The sequence below is a fragment of the Triturus cristatus genome, chromosome 10 (genome assembly GCF_964204655.1).
Source record: "Triturus cristatus chromosome 10, aTriCri1.1, whole genome shotgun sequence".
NCBI classification, from domain to species: Eukaryota; Metazoa; Chordata; class Amphibia; order Caudata; family Salamandridae; genus Triturus; species Triturus cristatus.
In genome coordinates, this window is record NC_140593.1 from 794,930,445 (window position 1) to 794,945,827 (window position 15,383).

Below are 15,383 nucleotides of genomic sequence, written 5' to 3' on the forward strand. Positions count from 1 at the left end.
CTGATGAAAAACGATGACCCGTGACTTGTCGTATTCCTCCAGATGGTCAGAAATGGAAATTTTTTAAAGTTTCATTTTTTTTACTGTAAATGACTATTCCATGTAAATTATCACTTTTGGAACAAAAACAAGTGTGTTTAGACTCACATTAATGCCTAAAATTGGTCGAAAAAGAAGCTTCTGAATAGGAGAAAATGTCTGTAATAATGGCAATTTTGGTCACATTGAGGCTTTAAAAAGTTGTTATTCAACATGAGGCACATTCCAAATGACATTTTGAATCAATTTTTCCACAGTCCAAAAAATCAATTTTCTGATGAAAAACGATGACCCGTGACCTGTTGAAATTTCTCCAGATGGTCAGAAATGGAAATTTTTTAAAGTTTAATTTTTCGACTGCAGATGACTATTCCATGTAAATTATCACTTTTGGAACAAAAATAAGTGTGTTTAGACTCACATTAATGCCTGATATTGGTCGAAAAAGAAGCTTCTGAATAGGAGAAAATGTCTGTAATAATGGCAATTTTGGTCACATTGAGGCTTTAAAAAGTTGTTATTCAACATGAGGCACATTCCAAATGACATGTTGAATCAATTTTTCTACAGTCCAAAAAATCTATTTTCTGATGAAAAACAATGACCCGTGACCTGTCGAAATTTCTCCAGATGGTCAGAAATGGAAATTTTTTAATGTTTAATTTTTTTACTGTAAATGACTATTCCATGTGAATTATCATTTTTGGAACTAAAATAAGTGTGTTTAGAGTAATTTTAATGACTGAACTTGGTCAAAATAGAAGCTTCTGAATAGGAGAAAAGGTCTGTAATAATAGAAATTTTGGTCACATTGAGGCTTTAAAAAGTAGTTATTCAACATGAGGCACAATCCAAATGACATTTTGAATAGATTTTTCTACAGACCAAAAAATAAATTTTCTGATGAAAAACGATGACCCGTGACTTGTCAAAATTTCTCCAAATGGTCAGAAATCGAAAAAATGTTATGTTTAATTTTTTGACTGCAGATGACTATTCCATGTAAAATATCACTTTTGGAACAAAAACAAGTGTGTTTAGAGTCACTTTAATGCCTGAAATTGGTCAAAATAGAAGCTTCTGAATAGGAGAAAATGTCTGTAATAATGGCAATTTTGGTCACATTGAGGCTTTAAAAGGTAGTTATTCAACATGAGGCACATTCCAAATGACATTTTGAATCAATTTTTCTACAGTCCAAAAAATCAATTTTCTGATGAAAAACGATGACACGTGACCTGTCGAAATTTGTCCAGATGGTCAGAAATGGAAATTTTGTAATGTTTAAGTTTTTTTACTGTAAATGACTATTCCATGTGAATTATCACTTTTGGAACTAAAATAACTGTGTTTAGAGTAATTTTAATGACTGAAATTGGTCAAAATAGAAGCTTCTGAATAGGAGAAAAGGTCTGTAATAATAGAAATTTTGGTCACATTGAGGCTTTAAAAAGTAGTTATTCAACATGAGGCACATTCCAAATGACATTTTGAATACGTTTTTCCACAGTCCAAAAAATCAATTTTCTGATGAAAAACGATGACCCGTGACCTATCGAAATTTCTCCAGATGGTCAGAAATGGAAATTTTTTTAAGTTTAATTTTTTGACTGCAAATGACTATTCCATGTAAATTATCACTTTGGGAACAAAAATAAGTGAGTTTAGAGTCACTTTAATGCCTGAAATTGGTCGAAATAGAAGCATCTGAATAGGAGAAAAAGTTTGCAATAATGGCAAATTTGGTCACATTGAGGCTTCAAAAAGTAGTTATTCAACATGAGGCACAATCCAAATGACATTTTGATTAGATTTTTCTACAGACCAAAAAATAAATTTTCTGATGAAAAACGATGACCCGTGACTTGTCAAAATTTCTCCAGATGGTCAGAAATGGAAATTTTTAATGTTTAATTTTTTGACTGCAATTGACTATTCCATGTAAATTATCACTTTTGGAACAAAAACAAGTGTGTTTAGACTCACATTAATGCCTAAAATTGGTCGAAAAAGAAGCTTCTGAATAGGAGAAAATGTATGTAATAATGGCAATTTTGGTCACATTGAGGCTTTAAAAAGTTGTTATTCAACATGAGGCACATTCCAAATGACATTTTGAATCAATTTTTCCACAGTCCAAAAAATCAATTTTCTGATCAAAAACGATGACCCGTGACCTGTTGAAATTTCTCCAGATGGTCAGAAATGGAAATTTTTTAAAGTTTAATTTTTTGACTGCAAATGACTATTCCATGTAAATGATCACGTTTGGAACAAAAATAAGTGTGTTTAGAGTCACTTTAATGCCTGAAATTGGTCGAAATAGAAGCTTCTGAATAGGAGAAAATGTTTGCAATAATGGCAATTTTGGTCACATTGAGGCTTCAAAAAGTAGTTATTCAACATGAGGCACAAGCCAAATGACATTTTGAATAGATTTTTCTACAGTCCAAAAAATCAATTTTCTGATGAAAAACGATGACCCGTGTCTTGTCGTATTCCTCCAGATGGTCATAAATGGAAATTATTTAATGTTTAGTTTTTTGACTGCAAATGACCATTCCATGTAAATTATCACTTTTGGAACAAAAACAAGTGTGTTTAGACTCACATTAATGCCTAAAATTGGTCGAAAAAGAAGCTTCTTAATAGGAGAAAATGTCTGTAATAATGGCAATTTTGGTCACATTGAGGCTTTAAAAAGTTGTTATTCAACATGAGGCACATTCCAAATGACATTTTGAATCAATTTTTCCACAGTCCAAAAAATCAATTTTCTGATGAAAAACGATGACCCGTGACCTGTTGAAATTTCTCCAGATGGTCAGAAATGGAAATTTTTTAAAGTTTAATTTTTCGACTGCAGATGACTATTCCATGTAAATTATCACTTTTGGAACAAAAATAAGTGTGTTTAGACTCACATTAATGCCTGATATTGGTCGAAAAAGAAGCTTCTGAATAGGAGAAAATGTCTGTAATAATGGCAATTTTGGTCACATTGAGGCTTTAAAAAGTTGTTATTCAACATGAGGCACATTCCAAATGACATGTTGAATCAATTTTTCTACAGTCCAAAAAATCTATTTTCTGATGAAAAATAATGACCCGTGACCTGTCGAAATTTCTCCAGATGGTCAGAAATGGACATTTTTTAATGTTCAATTTTTTTTACATCAAATGACTATTCCATGTAAAATATCAATTTTGGAACAAAAACAAGTGTGTTTAGAGTCACTTTAATGCCTGAAATTGGTCGAAATAAAAGTTTATGAATAGGAGAAAATGTCTGTAATAATGGCAATTTTGGTCACATTGAGGCTTTAAAAAGTTGTTATTTAACATGAGGCACATTCCAAATGACATTTTAAATACGTTTTTCCACAGTCCAAAAAATCAATTTTCTGATGAAAAACGATCGTGACCTGTTGAAATTTCTCCAGATGGTCAGAAATGGAAATTTTTTAAAGTTTAATTTTTCGACTGCAAATGACTATTCCATGTAAATTATCACTTTTGGAACAAAAATAAGTGTGTTTAGAGTCACTTTATTGCCTGAAATTGGTCGAAATAGAAGCTTCTGAATAGGAGAAAAAGTTTGCAATAATTGCAATTTTGGTCACATTGAGGCTTTAAAAGGTAGTTATTCAACATGAGGCACATTCCAAATGACATTTTTAATCAATTTTTCTACAGTCCAAAAAATCAATTTTCTGATGAAAAACGATGACACGTGACCTGTTGAAATTTCTCCAGATGGTCAGAAATGGAAATTTTTAATGTTTAATTTTTGACTGCAGTTGACTATTCCATGTAAATTATCACTTTTGGAACCAAAACAAGTGTGTTTAGACTCACATTAATGCCTGAAATTGATCGAAAAAGAAGGTTCTGAATAGGAGAAAATGTCTGTAATAATGGCAATTTTGGTCACATTGAGGCTTTAAAAAGTTGTTATTTAACGTGAGGCACATTCCAAATGACATTTTAAATACGTTTTTCCACAGTCCAAAAAATCAATTTTCTGATGAAAAACGATCGTGACCTGTTGAAATTTCTCCAGATGGTCAGAAATGGAAATTTTTTAAAGTTAAATTTTTCGACTGCAAATGACTATTCCATGTAAATTATCACTTTTGGAACAAAAATAAGTGTGTTTAGAGTCACTTTAATGCCTGAAATTGGTCGAAATAGAAGCTTCTGAATAGGAGAAAAAGTTTGCAATAATTCCAATTTTGGTCACATTGACGCTTCAAAAAGTAGTTATTCAACATGAGGCACAATCCAAATGACATTTTGAATAGATTTTTCTACAGTCCAAAAAATCAATTTTCTGATGAAAAACGATGACCCGTGACTTGTCGTATTCCTCCAGATGGTCAGAAATGGAAATTTTTTAAAGTTTCATTTTTTTTACTGTAAATGACTATTCCATGTAAATTATCACTTTTGGAACAAAAACAAGTGTGTTTAGACTCACATTAATGCCTAAAATTGGTCGAAAAAGAAGCTTCTGAATAGGAGAAAATGTCTGTAATAATGGCAATTTTGGTCACATTGAGGCTTTAAAAAGTTGTTATTCAACATGAGGCACATTCCAAATGACATTTTGAATCAATTTTTCCACAGTCCAAAAAATCAATTTTCTGATGAAAAACGATGACCCGTGACCTGTTGAAATTTCTCCAGATGGTCAGAAATGGAAATTTTTTAAAGTTTAATTTTTCGACTGCAGATGACTATTCCATGTAAATTATCACTTTTGGAACAAAAATAAGTGTGTTTAGACTCACATTAATGCCTGATATTGGTCGAAAAAGAAGCTTCTGAATAGGAGAAAATGTCTGTAATAATGGCAATTTTGGTCACATTGAGGCTTTAAAAAGTTGTTATTCAACATGAGGCACATTCCAAATGACATGTTGAATCAATTTTTCTACAGTCCAAAAAATCTATTTTCTGATGAAAAACAATGACCCGTGACCTGTCGAAATTTCTCCAGATGGTCAGAAATGGAAATTTTTTAATGTTTAATTTTTTTACTGTAAATGACTATTCCATGTGAATTAGCATTTTTGGAACTAAAATAAGTGTGTTTAGAGTAATTTTAATGACTGAACTTGGTCAAAATAGAAGCTTCTGAATAGGAGAAAAGGTCTGTAATAATAGAAATTTTGGTCACATTGAGGCTTTAAAAAGTAGTTATTCAACATGAGGCACAATCCAAATGACATTTTGAATAGATTTTTCTACAGACCAAAAAATAAATTTTCTGATGAAAAACGATGACCCGTGACTTGTCAAAATTTCTCCAAATGGTCAGAAATCGAAAAAATTTTATGTTTAATTTTTTGACTGCAGATGACTATTCCATGTAAAATATCACTTTTGGAACAAAAACAAGTGTGTTTAGAGTCACTTTAATGCCTGAAATTGGTCAAAATAGAAGCTTCTGAATAGGAGAAAATGTCTGTAATAATGGCAATTTTGGTCACATTGAGGCTTTAAAAGGTAGTTATTCAACATGAGGCACATTCCAAATGACATTTTGAATCAATTTTTCTACAGTCCAAAAAATCAATTTTCTGATGAAAAACGATGACACGTGACCTGTCGAAATTTGTCCAGATGGTCAGAAATGGAAATTTTGTAATGTTTAAGTTTTTTTACTGTAAATGACTATTCCATGTGAATTATCACTTTTGGAACTAAAATAAATGTGTTTAGAGTAATTTTAATGACTGAAATTGGTCAAAATAGAAGCTTCTGAATAGGAGAAAAGGTCTGTAATAATAGAAATTTTGGTCACATTGAGGCTTTAAAAAGTAGTTATTCAACATGAGGCACATTCCAAATGACATTTTTGAATACGTTTTTCCACAGTCCAAAAAATCAATTTTCTGATGAAAAACGATGACCCGTGACCTATCGAAATTTCTCCAGATGGTCAGAAATGGAAATTTTTTTAAGTTTAATTTTTTGACTGCAAATGACTATTCCATGTAAATTATCACTTTGGGAACAAAAATAAGTGAGTTTAGAGTCACTTTAATGCCTGAAATTGGTCGAAATAGAAGCATCTGAATAGGAGAAAAAGTTTGCAATAATGGCAAATTTGGTCACATTGAGGCTTCAAAAAGTAGTTATTCAACATGAGGCACAATCCAAATGACATTTTGATTAGATTTTTCTACAGACCAAAAAATAAATTTTCTGATGAAAAACGATGACCCGTGACTTGTCAAAATTTCTCCAGATGGTCAGAAATGGAAATTTTTAATGTTTAATTTTTTGACTGCAATTGACTATTCCATGTAAATTATCACTTTTGGAACAAAAACAAGTGTGTTTAGACTCACATTAATGCCTAAAATTGGTCGAAAAAGAAGCTTCTGAATAGGAGAAAATGTATGTAATAATGGCAATTTTGGTCACATTGAGGCTTTAAAAAGTTGTTATTCAACATGAGGCACATTCCAAATGACATTTTGAATCAATTTTTCCACAGTCCAAAAAATCAATTTTCTGATCAAAAACGATGACCCGTGACCTGTTGAAATTTCTCCAGATGGTCAGAAATGGAAATTTTTTAAAGTTTAATTTTTTGACTGCAAATGACTATTCCATGTAAATGATCACGTTTGGAACAAAAATAAGTGTGTTTAGAGTCACTTTAATGCCTGAAATTGGTCGAAATAGAAGCTTCTGAATAGGAGAAAATGTTTGCAATAATGGCAATTTTGGTCACATTGAGGCTTCAAAAAGTAGTTATTCAACATGAGGCACAAGCCAAATGACATTTTGAATAGATTTTTCTACAGTCCAAAAAATCAATTTTCTGATGAAAAACGATGACCCGTGTCTTGTCGTATTCCTCCAGATGGTCATAAATGGAAATTATTTAATGTTTAGTTTTTTGACTGCAAATGACCATTCCATGTAAATTATCACTTTTGGAACAAAAACAAGTGTGTTTAGACTCACATTAATGCCTAAAATTGGTCGAAAAAGAAGCTTCTTAATAGGAGAAAATGTCTGTAATAATGGCAATTTTGGTCACATTGAGGCTTTAAAAAGTTGTTATTCAACATGAGGCACATTCCAAATGACATTTTGAATCAATTTTTCCACAGTCCAAAAAATCAATTTTCTGATGAAAAACGATGACCCGTGACCTGTTGAAATTTCTCCAGATGGTCAGAAATGGAAATTTTTTAAAGTTTAATTTTTCGACTGCAGATGACTATTCCATGTAAATTATCACTTTTGGAACAAAAATAAGTGTGTTTAGACTCACATTAATGCCTGATATTGGTCGAAAAAGAAGCTTCTGAATAGGAGAAAATGTCTGTAATAATGGCAATTTTGGTCACATTGAGGCTTTAAAAAGTTGTTATTCAACATGAGGCACATTCCAAATGACATGTTGAATCAATTTTTCTACAGTCCAAAAAATCTATTTTCTGATGAAAAACAATGACACGTGACCTGTCGAAATTTCTCCAGATGGTCAGAAATGGAAATTTTTTAATGTTTAATTTTTTTACTGTAAATGACTATTCCATGTGAATTATCATTTTTGGAACTAAAATAAGTGTGTTTAGAGTAATTTTAATGACTGAAATTGGTCAAAATAGAAGCTTCTGAATAGGAGAAAAGGTCTGTAATAATAGAAATGTTGGTCACATTGAGGCTTTAAAAAGTAGTTATTCAACATGAGGCACAATCCAAATGACATTTTGAATAGATTTTTCTACAGACCAAAAAATAAATTTTCTGATGAAAAACAATGACCCGTGACTTGTCAAAATTTCTCCAAATGGTCAGAAATCGAAAAAATTTTATGTTTAATTTTTTGACTGCAGATGACTATTCCATTTAAAATATCACTTTTGGAACAAAAACAAGTGTGTTTAGAGTCACTTTAATGCCTGAAATTGGTCAAAATAGAAGCTTCTGAATAGGAGAAAATGTCTGTAATAATGGCAATTTTGGTCACATTGAGGCTTTAAAAGGTAGTTATTCAACATGAGGCACATTCCAAATGACATTTTGAATCAATTTTTCTACAGTCCAAAAAATCAATTTTCTGATGAAAAACGATGACACGTGACCTGTTGAAATTTGTCCAGATGGTCAGAAATGGAAATTTTGTAATGTTTAAGTTTTTTTACTGTAAATGACTATTCCATGTGAAATATCACTTTTGGAACTAAAATAAATGTGTTTAGAGTAATTTTAATGACTGAAATTGGTCAAAATAGAAGCTTCTGAATAGGAGAAAAGGTCTGTAATAATAGGAATTTTGGTCACATTGAGGCTTTAAAAAGTAGTTATTCAACATGAGGCACATTCCAAATGACATTTTGAATACGTTTTTCCACAGTCCAAAAAATCAATTTTCTGATGAAAAACGATGACCAGTGACCTATCGAAATTTCTCCAGATGGTCAGAAATGGAAATTTTTTTAAGTTTAATTTTTTGACTGCAAATGACTATTCCATGTAAATTATCACTTTGGGAACAAAAATAAGTGAGTTTAGAGTCACTTTAATGCCTGAAATTGGTCGAAATAGAAGCATCTGAATAGGAGAAAAAGTTTGCAATAATGGCAAATTTGGTCACATTGAGGCTTCAAAAAGTAGTTATTCAACATGAGGCACAATCCAAATGACATTTTGATTAGATTTTTCTACAGACCAAAAAATAAATTTTCTGATGAAAAACGATGACCCGTCACTTGTCAAAATTTCTCCAGATGGTCAGAAATGGAAATTTTTAATGTTTAATTTTTTGACTGCAATTGACTATTCCATGTAAATTATCACTTTTGGAACAAAAACAAGTGTGTTTAGACTCACATTAATGCCTAAAATTGGTCGAAAAAGAAGCTTCTGAATAGGAGAAAATGTCTGTAATAATGGCAATTTTGGTCACATTGAGGCTTTAAAAAGTTGTTATTCAACATGAGGCACATTCCAAATGACATTTTGAATCAATTTTTCCACAGTCCAAAAAATCAATTTTCTGATGAAAAACGATGACCCGTGACCTGTTGAAATTTCTCCAGATGGTCAGAAATGGAAATTTTTTAAAGTTTAATTTTTCGACTGCAGATGACTATTCCATGTAAATTATCACTTTTGGAACAAAAATAAGTGTGTTTAGACTCACATTAATGCATGATATTGGTCGAAAAAGAAGCTTCTGAATAGGAGAAAATGTCTGTAATAATGGCAATTTTGGTCACATTGAGGCTTTAAAAAGTTGTTATTCAACATGAGGCACATTCCAAATGACATGTTGAATCAATTTTTCTACAGTCCAAACAATCTATTTTCTGATGAAAAATAATGACCCGTGACCTGTCGAAATTTCTCCAGATGGTCAGAAATGGACATTTTTTAATGTTCAATTTTTTTTACATCAAATGACTATTCCATGTAAAATATCAATTTTGGAACAAAAACAAGTGTGTTTAGAGTCACTTTAATGCCTGAAATTGGTCGAAATAGAAGTTTATGAATAGGAGAAAATGTCTGTAATAATGGCAATTTTGGTCACATTGAGGCTTTAAAAAGTTGTTATTTAACATGAGGCACATTCCAAATGACATTTTAAATACGTTTTTCCACAGTCCAAAAAATCAATTTTCTGATGAAAAACGATCGTGACCTGTTGAAATTTCTCCAGATGGTCAGAAATGGAAATTTTTTAAAGTTTAATTTTTCGACTGCAAATGACTATTCCATGTAAATTATCACTTTTGGAACAAAAATAAGTGTGTTTAGAGTCACTTTATTGCCTGAAATTGGTCGAAATAGAAGCTTCTGAATAGGAGAAAAAGTTTGCAATAATTGCAATTTTGGTCACATTGAGGCTTTAAAAGGTAGTTATTCAACATGAGGCACATTCCAAATGACATTTTTAATCAATTTTTCTACAGTCCAAAAAATCAATTTTCTGATGAAAAACAATGACACGTGACCTGTTGAAATTTCTCCAGATGGTCAGAAATGGAAATTTTTAATGTTTAATTTTTGACTGCAGTTGACTATTCCATGTAAATTATCACTTTTGGAACCAAAACAAGTGTGTTTAGACTCACATTAATGCCTGAAATTGATCGAAAAAGAAGGTTCTGAATAGGAGAAAATGTCTGTAATAATGGCAATTTTGGTCACATTGAGGCTTTAAAAAGTTGTTATTTAACGTGAGGCACATTCCAAATGACATTTTAAATACGTTTTTCCACAGTCCAAAAAATCAATTTTCTGATGAAAAACGATCGTGACCTGTTGAAATTTCTCCAGATGGTCAGAAATGGAAATTTTTTAAAGTTTAATTTTTCGACTGCAAATGACTATTCCATGTAAATTATCACTTTTGGAACAAAAATAAGTGTGTTTAGAGTCACTTTAATGCCTGAAATTGGTCGAAATAGAAGCTTCTGAATAGGAGAAAAAGTTTGCAATAATTCCAATTTTGGTCACATTGACGCTTCAAAAAGTAGTTATTCAACATGAGGCACAATCCAAATGACATTTTGAATAGATTTTTCTACAGTCCAAAAAATCAATTTTCTGATGAAAAACGATGACCCGTGACTTGTCGTATTCCTCCAGATGGTCAGAAATGGAAATTTTTTAAAGTTTCATTTTTTTTACTGTAAATGACTATTCCATGTAAATTATCACTTTTGGAACAAAAACAAGTGTGTTTAGAGTCACTTTAATGACTGAAATTGGTCAAAATAGAAGCTTCTGAATAGGAGAAAAGGTCTGTAATAATAGAAATTTTGGTCACATTGAGGCTTTAAAAAGTAGTTATTCAACATGAGGCACATTCCAAATGACATTTTTAATCAATTTTTCTACAGTCCAAAAAATCAATTTTCTGATGCAAAACGATGACACGTGACCTGTCGAAATTTCTCCAGATGGTCAGAAATGGAAATTTTGTAATGTTTAATTTTTTTACTGTAAATGACTATTCCATGTGAATTATCATTTTTGGAACTAAAATAAGTGTGTTTAGAGTCATTTTAATGACTGAAATTGGTCAAAATAGAAGCTTCTGAATAGGAGAAAAGGTCTGTAATAATAGAAATTTTGGTCACATTGAGGCTTTAAAAAGTAGTTATTCAACATGAGGCACATTCCAAATGACATTTTGAATCAATTTTTCTACAGTCCAAAATGTAAATTTTCTGATGAAAAACGATGACCCCCGGACCTGTCGAACTTTCTCCAGATGGTGGGAAATGGTCATTTTTTTATGTTTAATTTTTTGACTGCAATTGACTATTCCATGTAAATTATCACTTTTGGAACAAAAACAAGTGTGTTTAGACTCACATTAATGCCTAAAATTGGTCGAAAAAGAAGCTTCTGAATAGGAGAAAATGTATGTAATAATGGCAATTTTGGTCACATTGAGGCTTTAAAAAGTTGTTATTCAACATGAGGCACATTCCAAATGACATTTTGAATCAATTTTTCCACAGTCCAAAAAATCAATTTTCTGATCAAAAACGATGACCCGTGACCTGTTGAAATTTCTCCAGATGGTCAGAAATGGAAATTTTTTAAAGTTTAATTTTTTGACTGCAAATGACTATTCCATGTAAATGATCACGTTTGGAACAAAAATAAGTGTGTTTAGAGTCACTTTAATGCCTGAAATTGGTCGAAATAGAAGCTTCTGAATAGGAGAAAATGTTTGCAATAATGGCAATTTTGGTCACATTGAGGCTTCAAAAAGTAGTTATTCAACATGAGGCACAAGCCAAATGACATTTTGAATAGATTTTTCTACAGTCCAAAAAATCAATTTTCTGATGAAAAACGATGACCCGTGTCTTGTCGTATTCCTCCAGATGGTCATAAATGGAAATTATTTAATGTTTAGTTTTTTGACTGCAAATGACCATTCCATGTAAATTATCACTTTTGGAACAAAAACAAGTGTGTTTAGACTCACATTAATGCCTAAAATTGGTCGAAAAAGAAGCTTCTTAATAGGAGAAAATGTCTGTAATAATGGCAATTTTGGTCACATTGAGGCTTTAAAAAGTTGTTATTCAACATGAGGCACATTCCAAATGACATTTTGAATCAATTTTTCCACAGTCCAAAAAATCAATTTTCTGATGAAAAACGATGACCCGTGACCTGTTGAAATTTCTCCAGATGGTCAGAAATGGAAATTTTTTAAAGTTTAATTTTTCGACTGCAGATGACTATTCCATGTAAATTATCACTTTTGGAACAAAAATAAGTGTGTTTAGACTCACATTAATGCCTGATATTGGTCGAAAAAGAAGCTTCTGAATAGGAGAAAATGTCTGTAATAATGGCAATTTTGGTCACATTGAGGCTTTAAAAAGTTGTTATTCAACATGAGGCACATTCCAAATGACATGTTGAATCAATTTTTCTACAGTCCAAAAAATCTATTTTCTGATGAAAAACAATGACCTGTGACCTGTCGAAATTTCTCCAGATGGTCAGAAATGGAAATTTTTTAATGTTTAATTTTTTTACTGTAAATGACTAATCCATGTGAATTATCATTTTTGGAACTAAAATAAGTGTGTTTAGAGTAATTTTAATGACTGAAATTGGTCAAAATAGAAGCTTCTGAATAGGAGAAAAGGTCTGTAATAATAGAAATTTTGGTCACATTGAGGCTTTAAAAAGTAGTTATTCAACATGAGGCACAATCCAAATGACATTTTGAATAGATTTTTCTACAGACCAAAAAATAAATTTTCTGATGAAAAACGATGACCCGTGACTTGTCAAAATTTCTCCAAATGGTCAGAAATCGAAAAAATTTTATGTTTAATTTTTTGACTGCAGATGACTATTCCATGTAAAATATCACTTTTGGAACAAAAACAAGTGTGTTTAGAGTCACTTTAATGCCTGAAATTGGTCAAAATAGAAGCTTCTGAATAGGAGAAAATGTCTGTAATAATGGCAATTTTGGTCACATTGAGGCTTTAAAAAGTAGTTATTCAACATGAGGCACAATCCAAATGACATTTTGAATAGATTTTTCTACAGACCAAAAAATAAATTTTCTGATGAAAAACGATGACCCGTGACTTGTCAAAATTTCTCCAGATGGTCAGAAATGGAAATTTTATAAAGTTTAGTTTTTTGACTGCAAATGACTATTCCATGTAAATTATCACTTTTGGAACAAAAATAAGTGTGTTTAGAGTCACTTTAATGCCTGAAATTGGTCGAAATAGAAGCTTCTGAATAGGAGAAAAAGTTTGCAATAATGGCGATTTTGGTCACATTGAGGCTTCAAAAAGTAGTTATTCAACATGAGGCACAATCCAAATGACATTTTGAATAGATTTTTCTAAAGACCAAAAAATAAATTTTCTGATGAAAAACGATGACCGTGACTTGTCGAAATTTCTCCAGATGGTCAGAAATGGAAATTTTTTAATGTTTAATTTTTTGACTGCAGATGACTATTCCATGTAAATGATCACTTTTGGAACAAAAACAAGTGTGTTTAGAGTCACTTTAATGCCTGAAATTGGTCAAAATAGAAGCTTCTGAATAGGAGAAAAAGTTTGCAATAATGGCAATTTTGGTCACATTGAGGCTTCAAAAAGTAGTTATTCAACATGAGGCACAATCCAAATGACATTTTGAATAGATTTTTCTACAGACCAAAATATAAATTTTCTGATGAAAAACGATGACACGTGACCTGTTGAAATTTCTCCAGATGGTCAGAAATGGAAATTTTTAATGTTTAATTTTTGACTGCAGTTGACTATTCCATGTAAATTATCACTTTTGGAACAAAAACAAGTGTGTTTAGACTCACATTAATGCCTGAAATTGGTCGAAAAAGAAGGTTCTGAATAGGAGAAAATGTCTGTAATAATGGCAATTTTGGTCACATTGAGGCTTTAAAAAGTTGTTATTCAACATGAGGCACATTCCAAATGACATTTTAAATACATTTTTCCACAGTCCAAAAAATCAATTTTCTGATGAAAAACGATCGTGAGCTGTTGAAATTTCTCCAGATGGTCAGAAATGGAAATTTTTTAAAGTTTAATTTTTCGACTGCAAGTGACTATTCCATGTAAATTATCACTTTTGGAACAAAAATAAATGTGTTTAGAGTCACTTTAATGCCTGAAATTGGTCAAAATAGAAGCTTCTGAATAGGAGAAAAAGTTTGCAATAATTGCAATTTTGGTCACATTGAGGCTTCAAAAAGTAGTTATTCAACATGAGGCACAATCCAAATGACATTTTGAATAGATTTTTCTACAGTCCAAAAAATCAATTTTCTGATGAAAAACGATGACCCGTGTCTTGTCGTATTCCTCCAGATGGTCATAAATGGAAATTATTTAATGTTTAGTTTTTTGACTGCAAATGACTATTCCATGTAAATTATCACTTTTGGAACAAAAATAATTGTTTTTTTTGAGTCACTTTAATGCCTGAAATTGGTCGGAATAGAAGCTTCTGAATAGGAGAAAAAGTTTGCAATAATGGCGATTTTGGTCACATTGAGGCTTCAAAAAGTAGTTATTCAACATGAGGCACAATCCAAATGACATTTTGAATAGATTTTTCTACAGACCAAAAAATAAATTTTCTGATGAAAAACGATGACCCGTGACTTGTCGTATTCCTCCAGATGGTCAGAAATGGACATTTTTTCATGTTTAATTTTTTTTACTGTAAATGACTATTCCATGTAAATTATCACTTTTGGAACAAAAATAAGTGTGTTTAGAGTCACTTTAATGCCTGAAATTTGTCGAAATAGAAGCTTCTGAATAGGAGAAAAAGTTTGCAATAATGGCAATTTTGGTCACATTGAGGCTTTAAAACTTTGTTATTCAACATGAGGCATATTCCAAATGACATATTGAATCAATTTTTCTACAGTCCAAAAAATCAATTTTCTGATGAAAAACAATGACCCGTGACCTGTCGAAATTTCTCCAGATGGTCAGAAATGGAAATTTTTTAAAGTTTAATTTTTTGACTGCAAATGACTATTCCATGTAAATTATCATTTTTGGAACAAAAATAAGTGTGTTTAGAGTCACTTTAATGCCTGAAATTGGTCAAAATAGAAGCTTCTGAATAGGAGAAAAAGTTTGCAATAATGGCAATTTTGGTCACATTGAGGCTTCAAAAAGTAGTTATTCAACATGAGGCACAATCCAAATCACATTTTGAATAAATTTTTCTACAGACCAAAAAATAAATTCTCTGATGAAAAACGATGACCGTGACTTGTCGAAATTTCTCCAGATGGTCAGAAATGGAAATTTTTTAATGTT